We start from the raw sequence: 15,346 nt of genomic DNA, 5'->3' as shown, positions 1-15,346 counted from the left end.
ACCCACGCCATCTCGGTCGCCTCGGTCATCGCCTCATCTTAGCCTACGTTGGTTAGTAGAAGAATATACTGGTCGAACCAAACCACTCCTCTAATTACTGTGTCAAATAGGCTAATTATGTTTTATGTGTTTCTTGCAAAAGTTACAAGGAAATATGGTGTTTTATGCAAAACAAACTGCAACCTGTGGTTCTATGCAAAAGATTCACCAATAAGTGGTGTTACGTGCTATTTCCTCCCGCACAGCACTCACGCCCACACACGCCTCCTGGCTGGCCCATTGGACCCACAAGTTAACATAACACACACACACTTCTGCGCCACCTTTATTCCACCACACTCCCTAGGTGGCGCTGCCTCTGTCTAAGGCGTGACAGTCCCTCGGCATATTGCAGGAAGAGATATGGAGATAAAGAATCCCGTTGTAGGGTTGAAAATATCACTCTCTAGTGGCGGCAGAGTGCCTCGCGCTGCAGCCGCCGTCATGCCGCTGCGCCGCCCATCTTCCTCAATCCGACCCGGCTGCTCTACTTCCCCTCATCCCCGTCTTCCCGCCGCCCCCAACCGCGGGGCACCCTCCACCCCGTCGAACCCTTGCCCCCCGAAAGCGAAGAATCGGGCGACGCCGGGGATGCTGCTTCCTGGCCCGCCGTGCCTTGCAGTGGGGCCGTGGGGGCATGGAGCTCGCCAAGTCCTCCACCCCCAAGATGAAGTGCATCATCAGGTGACCATTTGTAGCCTCCACCTCGCTTACATGGCCTGATTTTGAGGCGAGATACGTGGTGATTGATTCCAATTTTTCAGGGCCGCGTTACTGCAGCTTGTGGCGAATCACGAAATCGCGACGTTTGCGCGCGATTTTTTGGTCTCTGCAGAAATTCGGGCCCGATGTGCGGAAAGGAAGTAGGAATAATACAGCTCGGTGGAGGAGAAGGAGGAGGTGGCCCGATGTGCGTGTTCGCCATCACCGTGGGCATGCCGGTTGCCCCGCCCCCCTCGCGCTCATCGTCCTCGACTTCAAGAATGTCCGATCATGCCTTGAGAAGATAACTAACCAATTGCTTCTGCTTCAGGTGTATATCTTTCTATCTGCAGTTGAATTGAATTTAAGATTAGACACACATGTGCAGATTTTACTCTTGTTTACATCATGTTAAGAAAAAGAAAAAGTTAGAATATGTACTACAGCAGATCAAATTTTCCACTGTGCTCTTTCTGACACTAAAATCCACACTCCAATTACCAGTTGCATCTCATAATAGTTAAAAATTGATTGAAAGCTTAACATATCGGTCTAACCAATGGTTAGTTGCAATCCCAGAGATGGTAGTTTGGTGATGTTTATCTGTACCCTATTGTTGCTTACTGTGGCGTTGCTGGCAAACAAATTTCAGGTCTCATACCCACTGCTACGGGGTGTTCATCACCGTCTGACGGCTTCAATAAGACCGGCACTACCAGCGCATTCTGGGAGTTCATGCCTTCATGGAGCCCTATGAGCGCATCAACACGCTGACCGGGTAGTCATCCTTTTGTTGGGGATCGTTTTCCTCTCTAGCGTGGCGTCGAATATCCCTACTGGTTAGTTCTTGTCCCTCCCCATTGCTTAAAAAGCATACCCCACTGTCAGGTGCTATAATTTAGCTTGGATTGGCTGTGTTATCAAGTCTGAAGCTATTATAGATTGGTAGCAACACTGTCAGGTCCAGAACTTCTTTCGGACCGGCCAATCGTTAGAAAGAACATTAACAGTTGAACATTTCTTTTCCAAGTCATAATTCATAACTCATGTGTGTCAATATATGCACCACTTATCTGACATACAGAATGCTCTGTATTTTGCTTCAGTCCTACTACTCGGTGTGCGGGTGGCAGCCTCGGCAGCGCGATCTCCCCCCAGAGTGGAGACCAACATGTGGCTGCTCCTGGCCTGGGTGAGCTCGGTGGCTGGCAGCCTCTCACTTCTGGGCTCGGCGGCCAACCTAATCCCGGGTCGAGGTAATTTGCAACTGCCCTTCTCTTGTGTTATTGCTGAAAACTTGTGCATGTTTTAAGATCACCCTGTTTCGATTGCTGAATATTATTACTTTGAATCCAACAATTCATGTTTCGATTTTTTTCTATGGGGGAAATGAAACACTTTAATTTGGGGCTGGGTCCTACAGATACCATTCATGTAGGATTAAGAGTTTCCACTTCTACAATTTTTCATACTGATTCGTACATTTTTGGATCTTACAAATTGAGTATGTCCTCAGTAGAAGAAAATAAACACTACATGACCTATTTAGAAATATGTCTAATGGTTCCTCTTAGTTTTTGACTACCTCTCACGCACATATATATCCCTCTACCAAAGCAGACAGTGTGTCCAGGTCACAAGGGCAATGTAGAAACTTTGGTTAATTATGTTTAGAAGCGAGATCATCAATGGAAGATCCTTGTGTGCGTCATGGGCGTCTAGGAATATAAAGATTTAGAAATCTGTATGAACTGGATTTCATCATGGTCGACCGCGAGGTGCAGTACCGAACACACATTTTCATACTACATGTGTAGTTAACACTTATTGTTGCACAACATTGGGTATTGATTTATTTTTGCTGAAACCTAAGATATAACTCCCACAGAGTTCATTAATTACCAGACAATTAGCTATTGGTTAGCTTATTTGTTTCCTCCAAACAATGTGTTGATTTTTTCCTCCCAATCATTGCATTTTCATGGCTTGGTCTATGAGGCGTCCGCTGCAGGCATGTGTCCATTGAGTTAATTGTTCAATGGCTGTGGTTTTTTGGGCAAACTTTCACTAACGCAGCAGAAGTTAAGGTCTGCCCCAGCTTCCATGACCTGCAAGCTCCGCCCACTAATTATCAGGTGAGTGGAACTTGGATCCCATGTTCTGCATTCGAATTTTTTCATGTTGCTCAGAGTAATCTTACATGACAGTGCATTGCTGCTTCACTAATGCACTATAAATTGTGTGTGTTTATGTGCGATCACTTTTATTTGTTGGAATTATCCTTCAACTGAGGACTGCATAATTGATGCCACCAACCCTAATTTCATTTGCAGATCTTTCTATGTAATAACTATGACCAACCTATGTCTATTTTCAGTTTGTAAGTGGCATAATTTATTTCAAAAGTTAACGAGACATTGATGAATTTGTAATCTTACTCTTAGGTTTATATACAGTGAAGAAAAGATAAATAAACTGTCCTCCCTCCTCCCATTACAGAAAGTATGGAAATTGAGGCAATTGTATGATATCTACTTTTATTATTTTTCAGGCGAATATGCAATAAAAACTCTCAGTTACTCATACCATAGTACTAATATTCATTTTTTTAGATGAATACTGATATGAAGTCTTGGTTGTTGTTGTTGTACTGATATGCCCAATTGTGTTCTAATAGCTATCTGCAGAATTCAACAAGGCAGAGAATCAGAGAGAAAATGATGGTTGTTGAATGTACAATTGATTGGCCTTGAAGCTCTGTGGAGCAGTGCCAACCCCTCATGGTTTTGTTTTTGGGTAAGGTTACTAGGGTTTCATGTTTGTAAATAACAAATGTTGTAATGTACTAATTAACTTCGTATCTGAATTTATCATGTATATAAGAGAAAAAAAAACTATGAGTGACATTTTCACTAAGTTTCAGAATATGGCCATTGTTGACAACAAGGTAGTATTTGTATAGATTGAACTTCAGCTAGATAGGTCCAATTGATCCATTAATTTCCATTCTCTATTCTCCATCTGCTAGCAAGTACTTGGCATTTATAGTCTTTCTCTTTGCTCAAATCGTATGCTCTTCTAAGGTCCAATTGGTCCATTAATTTCCATTCTCTATTCTCCATCTGCTAGCAAGTACTTGGCATTTATAGTCTTTCTCTTTGCTCAAATTGTATGCTCTTCTAATTTACTGAAGTGGGAGAAATGCAGTTATCTGGTAAAGTGCGATGCTGAATACACTCTTGTTATATTTCACTAATAAATATACCAAGATATGTATTTTTGTGTCGTGTCACTAACATTAAGATGGCACTATCAGATCCATGCCTCCTCGCACGTCTCTTTCGCTAAAATCTTCTTGGTTCTGAGAACTGGTACTAGAAAGCATAATCCAGTTTAGTGTAATTTTATGCTATTTCCAAATATTTTAATACCATGAATTCAAGTACCGCAGATATCATGATGTTACCAAATAGTTCCCAGTTTACCACAGTAGGTAATCTGACTTGGTGTTCTTATTTTTGTGTCCAGAACGAAGCACGCTGCAGATTAGGAAGTCCCACTCTTTTTTAGGCCAGCAGTGATTGCATAGAACTTTTCTCTGAGAAACCCAAGCAAACTTCCCTTAGTTTGTGCCTCTTGGTTTTCCTTTTTTTTTTGTGTGACATACAACTGAACTAGAGGACTTGAATTGGGTCAGAGGTAGAGCATGAAGGTGATGTTACAGAAGTTGGATGAACACGATAAGGTTAAGTCCCATGCTTAATTTAGCTTCCTTTTCTTGGTAGCATGGTCGAGTGTTATCACATTATCCACCAAAATTTGATCTTTGAGTTTTATAATCTTTTGATCATACAAAGTGCAATTAGATTCATGTAATGTAAAAAGTGGAAAGAGATACAAATTTGTTTCTACATTGGATATCCTATTTGGGCTGGTCTTTTAGGTTGAATTTATTTCATAAGTACTAAATCCTTTTGGAAGGCAACTTGCTCCAGCTTTGGAGAGGGTTCCGGCTGGTTCGCCTGCTTCTTTATCTTAGCAATACCCAATAACTTATTATTCTTTTGTAGTGTTAATAAACTAAGTGAGTTTCATGCGAACATATGTTGGTGTTGTTGCAGGTTATGTGTTTTCTTCTGTCAGACCAAGGAACTGGATAGCTCTTGCACATTCTGCCTTCGTTAACTGCGGGTGCTTCAGTCTCCACATCTGACGGATATGATTATTCTTACATAGAAGTTAATGTATGATCTTGGAAGAGGTAAAGATTGGATAGTACTTCTGCCGTGTTCTTATTCTAGAAATGGTGAATATGTTCTATCTGTATGTAATAATAGCTTAAAAGATCACACATTAACTTTATACTTTCATTAGCTGTTCCAGAAAAAGAAACATACATCTGCAGTGAGACCTTCCAATCTTCAATGTAGAGCTTCTTTCAAGTGATTGGTTGCTCTTATGCAAAATGCAAGTGCAATAAGATTAGATCGCACATGACCTGTAATGTACCTGTAGATGTGGTCATATTTTTGGACGTTCAACCATGGTTTTCTTGGCTCACCCGAGAGAAGAGCAGGCTGGCTGACCGGAAAAACTAGGCGGTCTCACATTTTGTATAAAATAGTACACGTGTTTTTTCTTTAACCAAACCATTGTACACTTTGCTAAAAGCATATGTATATCTCAGTTTTATGTTGTAAAATGTATGCAATCCAGCAAGCCACTGCTGATTATTAACAACATCAATAAGGTTCGCTAGATATGTCTTACAAAAATTGATATGACATTACTGACAATATGAACGTATTATACTGTCGGCGTGGCGTGCCGCCGCGCCCATTCCCACAAGTTGTCCTCTCATTCACCTGACGTTTATGGCAAATATTGAAATGGAAAACGTTATTTTCAGGGCCATAACACTGTTAACAGTAACATGCCATCCGCTTCAAACGACTCTTTTTTATATTGCATAAGATTGAATTATTTCTTGTTGAAGAAAAAAAAAGGAAACAGTCAAATGGTTGTTTGTTGCCGAGAAGGAGTGAGAAAAAGTTGGTACACGTATTGTTTGGTAGGCAGGCCTAAAACAAAGGACGTGGCTACATAGTGCCCGGTTACCCGTTAGTCTTAGGGAGTGTCCCTCCTAAAAATAGAAAGTCACGTGCACTGGGTTCCGGCATGTTCCTAAAACAGAAACTTTCGGTCAGAGTGTGAGAAAACCCACTTTCGCTGCGCATTAAAAAAAGAGCAGCAATTACGTCTCTGGTCCCCCCGGTCCCGGTACTTTCCACGCCTTCTCCATCCCCATGAGCCAAAAAATATTTTATACTACTACTAAAATAATAAAACAAAATATGGAGAAAAATCTTTCGCGAGACGGGAAATTTACTAAATTCTTCTTTGGTGTCTTCCTTGCGTGGGCAAACTCCATCCAGTTTCTAAGAAAATACATCCCTTATAAAAACAACAAATACCAGAGAGTAGTTTATGATCTAATTGAGATGTAAATGTTGCAGCAATGGATGTAGAAAAAAGTTAAAATTACATCTAGAAGCACCAAAAATAATGGGATCACAACATAAGTGTTTTACACCTTGATCCATTCAGCATTCTGGATGTAGAAAAATGACAAAAATTACATCCAGATACATACGTTTTATCCATAGTTGCAGAAAAAATATATCTCAGACTTTTACCATTTCTTGGATGTAAAAAAAGGTCGGAAAGTACATCCAATTGCAAAATATTAGACAGAATTGGGGAAAATTGCACTATTCTTACATCCTTGCATACGGAGAAGAATCTGGTGGATAAGCAGCGCCCATAAATCCTTAAAATTCCTGTAGACAAATGAAGACCAAAACGGATCTCTGTTCACATCTCAATGAAATACAGAAACCGGAGGTTGATCGAGAATTTACCTGCGCGCGAACACACCGCCGATTGCCGGAGCCGCCGTTTCACTCGATGAAAACAAATCCATCAGAAGCCAGCTGCACCACGCCTGCATTACCGCCGGCCACCGAGCGTCCAGGCTATCAAGCTCGCGCGGCCCATGCGTAGCAAAGGGAGGGGCGACCTCCTTGCGCTTGCGGCCCTCCCACATGCCGTTGATGTGCCGACATGAGCACGTGCTCCTCTCCGTTCTCCGTTGCGGGCAAGGCAGAGGACGGGCGCGATGGCCCCGTGATCCCCATCCGCTACCGACTACCCCGCCGCCGCCATGGCCGCCGCCGCCATGGCCGCCGCCTCTCCCCTCTTGAGCACGGGCATTTGATCCCCCCATCCGCACCACCACGTCCTCCAAGGGCGCCGCCCTTCACCTCCGTCGCCGGCCGCCTGCCCGTGCCTCCCTCCCCCGTAGCCGCACCAACGCCATGGCCGCCGCCCTACGCCTTGGGAGCGCGGGCGACGTGCGGTCCGCACCACCAGCACCTCTCCTTCCTCCTCCGCCTACCAGGATCCACTCGATGGGGTCCAATCCATCTCGCCGCTTGGGTTCGAGACCATGGTGGAGAGGGTGCAGGACTGCGGGTGGGGATTTTTTCCGGGTGGGGATGGGGAGTGGGTAGAGGAGAGGAGTCGTGATGTGATTTAAGCGGTGGCACGTGCGCGTGGTCCCGGTTGGAATCCGCCGCACCGCATGATCTTGATCCAACGTTAGATAAGATGGAGCACCGCGTAAGGCTAGAACGAGCTCAGGACTTGGAGCAACGCGCAGCTGTGTCGCTCTTCTTCTCCTTTCTCTCGTCACTTCACCCCACTTTCCTCAGCTGCTTCTCTACCACGGAGACACACACAACTCTCTCTCTTCTGCTTTGACCCCCGCATTTGCTCCCTAGCTCTGAGATGTCGTCGACGGCGTACTCGCGGCCGTCCAAGCTCCCGGGCGGGGCCGGCGACCGGAGGCTACCGCCGCGGCTCATGAAGATCGAGCCCAAGAAGCTCGGCCTCGGCCTCCTCGCCGGCGGATGCCTCGCCAACCTCTTCGCCATCTACTCGCCTGTATCCGGTGCGTACCCCGATCCAATCAAGCATTCCACTAGCTTTCCTTTCCGATCTAGCTTAATTTGGTGCGTATCGGGACGTATCTTTCCGGGGGCTTCGTTGCGTCAAAGTAACGCGACCGATTCGATTTCCAATTGATTTGAACCGACCCCAATTTGGACGGGTTTCGTTGCGTGAAAGTAAAGCAACCAATTCGATTTCGATTCCAATTCCAATTCAGGTCCATATATTCTCAGAGGGAAATTCCGGGAACCAGATCCAAACTCTGTCTCTGATTCCCGAGCAACACAGCGCACGAAAAGCACCACAACTCCCCGCCCCGCGCGCGAGCGAAAACGCCCAGCTTTCCTCGACCCGCCGCCCGCCGCCCGCCGCCCGCCGCCGTTCGCAAAGCCGCAGCCCGCCGCCATGCCGAGTCGTCGCCGCCGCAACCGCAAGCGCCTCCTCACCTGCGTCGGCGCAGCTTCGGTGGGCGCGCTGCTCTTTTTCGGCGCCCACTCCTCCAGCATCGGCCTCGGCGGCGGTACTTGGTCGCAGCACCAGGACCAGCTCTTCCGGTCGCCGGGGCCGCCGCCGCCGGAAACCCTAATGTCGATGCCGCGCCAGACCTCAGAGGCCGATCTGTCCTTCGCGCGGCGCCTGTTGCCCAACCGCCACCACTCCCCGCCGCAACTCCGGGAGGATGCCGTCCTCCTCCCGGACCGGGAGGTTCTCGTCCTGTCCGCTGACCCTGCCGTGGGGAACGCCATGTGCGTCTTCCAGGGTGGGGCGTCCTCCCCGGCGCGCGCGCTCGGGAGGCTGCCGGGGCCCGGGCGCCACGCCTACCTCTGCCCCCTGCCCGGCTCAGAGCAGCCGCTCCAACCACCACCCCTGCTGCTTTCATCTTCCCCTTACTCCTCCTCGGCTGCTCCCCCTGCCACTGCCCCTGCCCCTGCCGCGGATTTCCACAAGTTGCTCAATTGGAACGACAGTCTCGTGTTTGATTCCGCCCCTCTCCCCGGAGGCGATCTTCTCCTCTTCGCCAAGGGCACGAACAGCCGCCAAGGGGTCATCAAGACTGCCACTTCCAACATCCAGTGCATCTACACCAGAGACTCCGATGGCACGGTGGCCTCCTCCCCCGCCACCACTTCAGCCCAGCAGGTGATCAGGTGCCCCCCTCCACCGGCTCCTTTCAATTCCAGCAACCTCCATGTCACAGTAGCCCTCAACGGCCAGGAGCCTTTACCCTCACTTGCCACCTACAATCCACAAAACACTGCCTTGCCTGTGACACGTGAAAGGAAATCGATCTGTGCCTGCACCATGGTTCGAAATGTCGCCAAGTTTCTGCCTGAATGGGTGAGGTACCATGCTGCAGTCGGTGTTGAGAAGTTCTTCCTATACGACAATGCAAGCGAGGATGACCTAGCAGGCCAGGTCTCGAGTTTGAGCTCTGCTGGCATTGATATCTCCACCGTGGCCTGGCCCTGGACGAAAACGCAGGAAGCAGGGCTTTCTCATTGCGCAGCCTCGAATCAACCTTCCTGCGAATGGATGTCATTCATGGACGTAGATGAATTCATCTTTTCACCAAACTGGGATAAGGTTGAGAAGCCTTCCAAATCGTTACTTGAATCGGTTGTCTCGGTTGATCCGGAGGTTGGCCAAATATTCCTCCCCTGCTACGATTTTGGTCCCTCTGGCCAAACAGCACATCCGCTTGAAGGGGTGTGCCAAGGCTACACCTGCCGGCTGACGAGAGCTGAGCGTCACAAATCATTGGTCCGCCTTGACGCGGTGGCAGATTCGCTTGCAAATTCTGTACACCATTTTATACTAAAGCCTGGTTTCGAGAAAGTGTGGACCACTTTGGTTCGCATAAACCACTACAAATATCAAGCTTGGACAGAATTCAAATCGAAGTTCAAACGACGCGTGTCAGCATACGTGGCAGATTGGACAGATCCCGTTAACTTGCAATCCCATGACCGGGCCCCGGGCTGGGAGTTGATCCTGTTGAACCAGTTGGCTGGGCGGAGAGCTTTTGCGAGCTTAAGGATTATACTATGAAGAAACTAACCGAGAAGTGGTTCGGAATTGGGTCTGGAGGCCGTGGAGCAACAACAGAGTTCAACTCTAACGGTGACATTGCTCCCTCCCCCTCTCTTCCATAGCTTATAGTAGTAATATAAAATAACTAAAGCTAGTATATAAAAAACACTCAACTTGCCAAAAAAATAAAAAATATAGCCCTTAACTTGATTAGTATACACATTTTTACAAAGAATCAAGGCATGCCATTTTTACTGTTTATAACTGCATGTTACAAATGTCATTACTAACATCAGTATGTTCTCCTTGCAGTTTTCTCAGCCATTCACTGTCAGACAGTAATCTGCACTAGTTTTCTTCAAATTGAGCTAGTTTAGGATTTCTGGCCAATGATGATATATTCTGGTTCAGCTGTTGCAAATTGACCACTGCAGCAGTATGCACTGATGCACCATATTTACCTTTTGGTTTTATTGTTTTTTGCCACCTGATGCTCCTTTTGCTGAAAGTGTAAAATCCACAAGGCAGACACATCAGGAATTTGTTTCTCTTTCGACTTTACTTGGTTCAAATGATTAAAAGCAATCAATCTGAGGCGGATCAATTTTTTGCATGGTCTCTTCGACGCAAATGATATAGACGCAAATGATATATATGAATTAATCTAAGGCCTTCTTTTTTCCTGGATGTTCTTTTCTGGTGCAAAGGATATGTGCATGAATCCATCTGAAACTCATCGGCTGGTAGAGCCTTGTGCAGAATAAAATCTGAGGCCAGATGTAGCTTAGCTCTTTTTGTTTCACTTTTGTTGTTTGGGGTTCAGTGCTTGATTCTCTTGTTTTTCTTTTGACTGCACGGTAGTTTCTGGTTTTGCATGAGGTTATTATTGTTTTTTTACAGGTTATTGGCATGCTTCTGTTCGGTTGGCGTCACCTGTTCTTCTGGGTGCAGGTACGGTACATTTGGGAGTTTGAGTGTTCAGTTTTTGTTCTTATTCTGGTTTTTGATCTCCTGACTCATTATTTTGCAGTTGTAGTTTGGTGGGCGCCAGTGGCTGCTGCTGCTGAATATCGATATTTTGGTGGGCTATTTCTTTTTCTATTTCTTTTTCTAGATGTCTTGGTTGTTCTCACTACCATACCTGCTCCTGGCTTTCCCTGTCTACCTTGTAAGAATCATTGTGCTCTGAATCCTCAAGTCTCAACTGAAAACTGCACTCAATCTGACTTCTCCAATGCTTTAATGTTTGCAGTGGTACAGAAGCCCCGGAAAGAACAGCTCGCACTTCAACCCGAGCAGCGATCTGTTCACCCCCAACGAGAGGCGTGATGTGATCATCTCGACCACTTGTTGGTTCACGGTGATTGCGCTCCTCATCGCAATGGTGTATGTGTTCGGACCGATGCCGGTGCTCAAACTGTATGGTGTCCCATATGCTGTAAGCAACCATGCAGAATCTGCAGCTGTTAACTGTTTTGTTAGTAGTGCTTGCTTTAAGTCACTCGGAGCAACTAAGTGAATGTGGCATCATCTGATGTTCATTTAGAACAGGTGTTTGTGATATGGCTTGATTTGGTGACCAGGGCCTCCCTTGGTATCGCGGCGAGGTACGTGCTATATAAATTCACTTTTTTGTTCAGGAAAGTATACTAATTAATTGCAAGTTTAGTAATAAATGAATAACATAATCTTCTACACATAGTTAATGAGTTATGTGCAGCCTATTCATTCTTCACTTTGTACTTCTTGTCATGGCATAGCTTGTGTACTTGTCTTGCAAATGAACTGGATCGCTTGTATTGCATTGTTGCAGTTAATGAGTAATTGATTTTGCGAAGAATCTCCTTTTCCTTCTTTACTAGTGAAACTGACTGCAGTATATACAGTTGCACAGATTGCCTGTTTGATCAACTATGGTGAATAATTTGATTAGTACTCCATGACCTTACTGTCATCTTTCTGAATAATTTGATGTCAAATTTTGCTTATTACTCCTACTATGTTATGTCAATTATAAGAATCTCTGAGATGTAATGAATTTTGCTACTCAAGTTTTTTTGCAAGGAGTGTGCCTATTCTTGCCTCTTTGCTCACAAGCTCCTGAATATCTACAATTCGATTACTCCTAATTTGGTCAATATCTTTTCGCAGGCAGTGAAACAAGCAGCGATGTTGGACTCGGTTCAGTTCAGAAAGAAGTTGTTTGTGTAGAAGAGGATGATAATGTGCACCGGAGTACCAATTCAGCCATGAGATGCATGGTAATCTGCACTACTCTAAGTTTCTTTACCGGTGATGTCTCATGCAGTCTGTCAGTACAATGTTTTATTTGTTATGAACGTGTCACTCTACAGTAAATAAAATGCAGTGAATTGCTAATGTTGTCAGAACATGCACTTCTTGTTTATTTTTCAAGTTGCATCCTCACGCACGGCACAGAAAGAAACAAACAATTCAAGGTTACTTATGCATGTAACTGTTTACTTATGCATGTTTCTGAACAAAAGTGCAAGTCATATACATCAGTTGAATGCTTGGTCAATAGGTAGAAATTTCAGTAGCTTGTTTCCACTGCTTGCTTGCAACAAATTCAGTTAACAAGGAGTAGGTACTTGTGCTTGCTTTTGCTTCCTTGTGCTTGTGTTGCTTACGACTTTTGCTTGTGCTTGCTTCCGTGTGGCCCGCCCGTCGTAGCATTGCAGGTCTTTTCATTGCCCGCCATCTTTAGCTATGCACCTACCTGCCTACATACCCGCTCTCGGCTCAATAAAGAACAACTAAGCTAGGTGCTAATTCACCTACCATTGCAACACATACCACTTCATCACGACAAGACAAGCAAATAATCTAACAAATAACCATTGTATAGAATTTCAGAATTGACACAAACTTCTATATTTATCTCTTCATTTGACACGAGTTATTTATTTATTTAGTTATAATTCTTAAACATGTACATCTATGTATCACAGGGATGTCAATCACAAACCACTACCTTCATCACCAATAGATTCAATTATTTGACTGACAAATAATAGGATCTATTGAATTTGTATTTTTATAGAATTGTAGGCATGAGTTACACATTGTTTTGCTGTTCTGGGAATCTTTTAAAGTGCTTGTGTATGATGCATGCTCTAAAGTACAGTAATAAGAAAAGAAAACCAGCTGAGAGCAGATGGAAGTGACCATAGATTCCACTTTGTTACTACTCCAGTAATAAGAAAAGAAAACCCACAGATAGCAGATAGCACTTATTTGTGTTGCCTTGAACAGGAAATGCTTTACAGAAAATGCAAATACAAGTTCATGATTTAAACAACTACTAGCCTGACAATAAAAGCTTTTGTATGAAGCCAAACAACTGTAACAGTGATTTTGCTTAAACTTTTTTGGTGCTTTGGACAGAAATTGAAGAACTAAAGGTAGCGATAACCAATGGGTTCTACCTGCATCTTGGTCTGGAGCATAACCTCCTGTAGGTGGAGTGCAGCTGACTGGTGGAGTGCAATTGAGATCCAACAAAGGTGGAGTGTTATTGAGGTCGAACATAAATGCTGCCATGGTGTGTACTCCTTAGATGGCAGGCCACTTATCTTGTTTTTTCAGTGATGTTGCAGGGTTGTTTGGCCGGAGCCAGAGACGGACATTGCGGAGGCGAGCAGCAACAATTTGTCAGCGGCAGGAGCCTGGAGCAACTGGAGCGGAGCTGTCGTGCTGGAGATCGATCGAGGCGATCTTGGAAGAGGATCGAGAAGCAGCAACCAAGTGCTCCTGGGCAGCGAGGAAGAGGATCGAGCGGAGCTGTGCGTGCTGGGGATCCTAGCGACCTGGGGATCGAGGGGACCAAGCGATAACCTGGGGAGGAGAAGCAGAGCCCAGGTCTGGAGGCCAGGAGGAGCACTAGCGACCTGGGGAGGGGGAGAAGCGCGACGACCCGGGGATCCCTTCTCAGTGCGCCTCCTGGGCGAGGGATCGTGGAGGCCTGGGCGCGAGGTGGAGTCACCGGCGGAGGGCGAAGGGCGATCGACGGAGGGCGCCTCGATCTGGGAAGAGCGATTCTAAATCTAGGAAGGTACCGATTCAAAATCTAGTAAGGGCAATGTTGTCTTTTTTCCTGTTTTCACCTGGTCGGAAATATTCTCCCAACGTCTTACATTTCTGGACGGAGGGAGTACGTTATTGTTTCAGAGTGCACAATTAGTTGCTTTTTTGAGCATGTTCCAAGTTGCTGGATGCACAACATGTTATTTTACAGTGTGCATTTAGTTGCTTTTTAGCATGTTACAAGTTTCTGCACACACTATATGTAGTTGTTTTGCAGTGAATATGTAGTTGCTTTAACCAGGGATTAGTTGCTTGTCCCATTTTTATTAAGTTTCTTTATTGTTCCCTCTTAAGTTGCCTTTTCATGCATTAGTTACAGGAGGAACTGACATTAGTGGAAGAACTGACATTTGTTGCAGGTCACCATATAGGATGAGTTGTAGTTTGAGGGTTATCCCTATGGATGAGTTCAGCCCGACATAGAACTGACATTAGTTGCAGGCATCCTATAGGATGGCTGATTTGCAGTTGAGGGGTATCCTATAGATGAGTTTAGCCCGACAACACGAAACTCGATTAGTTGTAGTCAGAACTGACATTAGTTGCAGGAAAAACCGACTTTAGTTGGAGGCATCCAATAGGATGAGTTGCACTTGAGGGGTATTTATGGATGAGTTTACCCCAACAACACTGAACTAGATTAGTTGCTTGCAGAATTGACTAGATTAGTTGGAGTTTTTTGTGGTTTCTGACGGATTACAATTTCCCCCCGAGATCCCACCATTACAATTTCTGACGGATTACAATTTCTTTTGGAATATGAATCGAATAAGCATCACCATGTATTCCTCCTGTATGAAAAATATGTAGTATCAATTCCTATTCTACAGTTAAAGAATATGTTGAAATTCAGTTGTCCTACAAGCTCCTTAGTGTCCTTAGATCGGTTTGTTTTTCGGGGAGGCCGACCCCATGCTTTCTAGCTTCTGGAGTAGGGGTACTCTAGTTCTTTGATCTTATCTCGGCTAAGCTGTATGCTGCAGCATGTAATAGCGCTTGTGAACCTCGTGGCTTCATTAATTTAAAGTCGGGCATTTCATGTCTGTTATCTAAAAAAGAATCTGAAAAAGGTTAATTTCACTTCTCTGGGCGATTTGTTTTATGCTTTCCTTCCTTTTGCCGATTATGGTAATTCAGTTGTCCACCTAAAAAACTTATACTCTATGCCAGTAGTTGAGACAAGCATTTTATGACCTTTCTTTTGTCATCCGTGAGGTCGTAATTTGATATTGTGCACCATCCCTCTATTGGTCCCACAATATGTTATGTTATATATGTATTTAGAGCTTTGTCTCCTTTTGCTTGCAAACTGTTTTATGTAGGTTTGGGCCATACTTCTGCCAGCCAATTATTGCCGGGCTAGGAGAAAATGATCAGCCATTTATATGTACCATGGATTTGTATTGGTGCCAAGTATGTATTAGTTCTCGTCTTTCTGCGACTTCTTTCCTTTGTT

At 45.0% G+C, this 15,346-nt stretch overlaps 2 long non-coding RNA genes and 1 pseudogene across 4 annotated transcripts; all 3 read left to right on the top strand.

Moving 5' to 3' along the window:
• The first annotated feature begins 952 nt into the window (after positions 1 to 952).
• On the top strand, positions 953 to 2,159 carry LOC124691817. The gene is made up of 3 exons (XR_006999172.1): positions 953 to 1,072; positions 1,394 to 1,580; positions 1,848 to 2,159. It is a non-coding gene; the product is annotated as an uncharacterized LOC124691817 (long non-coding RNA).
• Positions 2,160 to 2,771: 612 nt separating this feature from the next.
• LOC124691815 lies at positions 2,772 to 5,430 on the top strand. 3 transcript variants are annotated; one of them, XR_006999169.1, is made up of 5 exons: positions 2,772 to 2,876; positions 3,419 to 3,537; positions 4,270 to 4,486; positions 4,863 to 5,002; positions 5,116 to 5,430. It is a non-coding gene; the product is annotated as an uncharacterized LOC124691815 (long non-coding RNA). The 3 variants fall into 3 exon arrangements; XR_006999167.1 differs by having other exon boundaries at positions 5,125 to 5,428; XR_006999168.1 differs by lacking the exon at positions 5,116 to 5,430 and having other exon boundaries at positions 4,863 to 5,072.
• Positions 5,431 to 7,590: 2,160 nt separating this feature from the next.
• LOC124689795 overlaps positions 7,591 to 15,346 on the top strand; it is an 89,091-nt pseudogene continuing 81,335 nt past the window's right edge.

The sequence above is a fragment of the Lolium rigidum genome, chromosome 2 (genome assembly GCF_022539505.1).
Source record: "Lolium rigidum isolate FL_2022 chromosome 2, APGP_CSIRO_Lrig_0.1, whole genome shotgun sequence".
NCBI classification, from domain to species: Eukaryota; Viridiplantae; Streptophyta; class Magnoliopsida; order Poales; family Poaceae; genus Lolium; species Lolium rigidum.
The sequence above is the reverse complement of the archived record's forward strand: the minus strand, read 5'-3'. Positions and strand labels throughout refer to the sequence as shown.